At 39.9% G+C, this 2519-nt stretch overlaps 1 pseudogene; it reads right to left on the reverse strand.

Annotated features, from left to right (window-relative positions):
* Positions 1 to 1169: 1169 nt before the first annotated feature.
* On the reverse strand, positions 1170 to 1753 carry LOC110563187 (peptidyl-prolyl cis-trans isomerase A-like; annotated as a pseudogene).
* Between the last annotated feature and the right edge of the window lie 766 nt (positions 1754 to 2519).

The raw sequence follows: 2519 nt of genomic DNA on the forward strand, positions 1-2519 counted from the left end.
GGGAAGAGGATGGGGGGGATGGAGGGAGGTTGGGACTAGGAGGAGCTGACAGAGGGGCCTTCAATCAGGATATATAATGAATAAATTATGAAAAAAATTAAAATTAAGAAAAAAGATAAGGGCAGAGTGCACAGAATTTCATAAAAGAAGTAGGAAATAATAAGACCTAGAGAGGACAGGAGCTCCACATGGAGAGCAACAGAACCAAAAAAATCTGGGCACAGGGGTCTTTTCTGAGACTGATACTCCAACAAAGGACCGTTGATGGAGATAAACTAGAAACCCTGCACAGATGTTGCCCATGGTTGTTCAGTGTCCAAGTGGGCTCCATAGTAATGAGAACAGGGACTGTCTCTGACATGAACTGATTGGCCTACTCTATGATCACCTCCCCCTGAGGGGGGAACAGCCTTACCAGGCCACAGAGGAAGACAGTGCAGCTACTCCTGATGACACCTGATAGACTAGGATCAGAAGGAAGGAGAGAAAGACCTCCCCTATCAGTAGACTTGGGGAGGGGCAATTGTGGAGAAGGGGGAGGGAGGGCTGGATTGGGAGTGGGAGGGGGGAGGGGTCATGGGGAGATACAAAGTGAATAAAGTGTAATTAATAAAAATTAAAATAAAAAGTGATTAAAAAAGAAAAAAGATAAGAATTCAGTAAAAAAAATTTTGGTGTTGTATGTTTTAAAGGAAACTACTCTGAGTAAGGAAAATGGTGAATAGAATTAAGCAAGCTCAAGTTTTTATCCATAAACTAAAAAGGTTTTCTGTTAAGTGAGGTGGGGCAAAATTATGGAAATAATTAAATCACACAATTGGAAGCACATATAAGTATGTTAATGATGAAATCGCCAACTTCTTTCCACATTATAATGCTTTGTCTCAACTGGTAACTTCAATGTTAAGTATGGACAAGCAATATTTTAATGCAAGCAGATGCTAAAACATCAACTGTGTTAAAGAACCATGAACAAATAAACAAAACACAACAATTATTCAATGTTTATTGCAGGTAATTTAGATCATTTGTAAATGTTTTTTATAAAATTTTTCTCATTTACTTTTTATTCATAATCATAAACTTAACTCTGCAATTCAACTAGCTTGGAGAGGGATGAGGAGAATATGGAACCCAAAGAACTTCAGTGAGAGCGGAGGTCCCAGGGTACTTCGAGCAAATGGGATTGGGGTGCTCTGCTGAGCTACAGAAGGAATGATCTGGTGGGTAAGATGCCTGCAAGTCAAAGAATTAGTTTAGAGTTGTTTACAGTCGGAAATTCTGATCTTCTTGCTGGTCTTGCCATTCTTGGACCCAAAACGCTACAAGGCTTCCACAATGTTCCTGCCGTCTTTCACCTTCCCGAAGACCACATGCTTGCCATCCAGACACTCAGTCTTGGCAGTACAGATAAAAATCTGGGACCCATTTTTGTTTGGTCCCTCATTTGCCATGGACAAGATGCCAAGACCTGTATTATTCAGGATGAAGTTCTCATCCTCAAATTTTTACCCGTAGATGGACCTGCCGCCAGTGCCATTATGGTGTGTGAAGTCAGCTCCCTGACACATGAATCCTGAAATAATACTGTGAAAGGCGGAACCCTATATCCAAATCCTTTCTCTCCAGTGTTCAGAGCATGAATGTTTTCTGCGGTCTTTGGAACTTTGTCTGCAAACAGCTCGAAGGAGATGTGGCCCAAGGGCTGGCCATTGGCCTCGATTTCGAAAAACATGGTGGGGTTGACCATGGCTGCAGCAAAAGGCTACAGGGGACAGCGGGGTCTGCAAAGCTGTTTTTTAATAATTTAATTGAGAATATCTGGGTCTTTTACTAGCACAGTACAAAACTATTTCAAATTGATTTTCTATTCTTTGTTCTTTGTTCATGGCAAGAGTGTATGCATTATAATCTATCTTAAACGTTCTAAGAATTAAACTTGTTACTGATATTTCAAGAGTTCACTCTACAGAGGTAAAGCAAGACAAAACTGAGTCTCTCCAGAGACACTAGAATGAATAATGTTACATTTAACAAGCCGTTGAAAGTACAGAAAATCAAAACGAAAACGGGATTATAGGAAACTAAACTAAAATAAACAAAACAAAACCCTTCTACACAAAAAGGAAACAATAGAATGAAGAAACATCTTACATAATGGGAGAAAGCATTTAAAAAAACACATCCGAGAAACAGTTGATATTCAGAATGTATAAAGGACCCCAAAAATTCAATAGCAAAACCCAATGAAAAAAATTATTGTTAAAAATGGGCAATAAACCAAATGAAACCAAACCAAACAAACCAAAACCATTTCTCAAAAAATGCATACAATTGTATCTTCAACACCTCTCCCCTGGCGAGGCTGCTTTACTAGACTACAGAGAAAGGGGATCTGGACAGTCCTGATGAGAACTAATAGACTAGGGTTAGATAGTAGGGGAGGAGAACCTCCCCTATTAGTGGACTAGGGGAGGTACATGGAAGGAAAGAGAGAGGGCGGTGAGAATGGGAGGAGA

Source organism: Meriones unguiculatus, chromosome 2 (genome assembly GCF_030254825.1).
Source record: "Meriones unguiculatus strain TT.TT164.6M chromosome 2, Bangor_MerUng_6.1, whole genome shotgun sequence".
Classification (NCBI taxonomy): Eukaryota; Metazoa; Chordata; class Mammalia; order Rodentia; family Muridae; genus Meriones; species Meriones unguiculatus.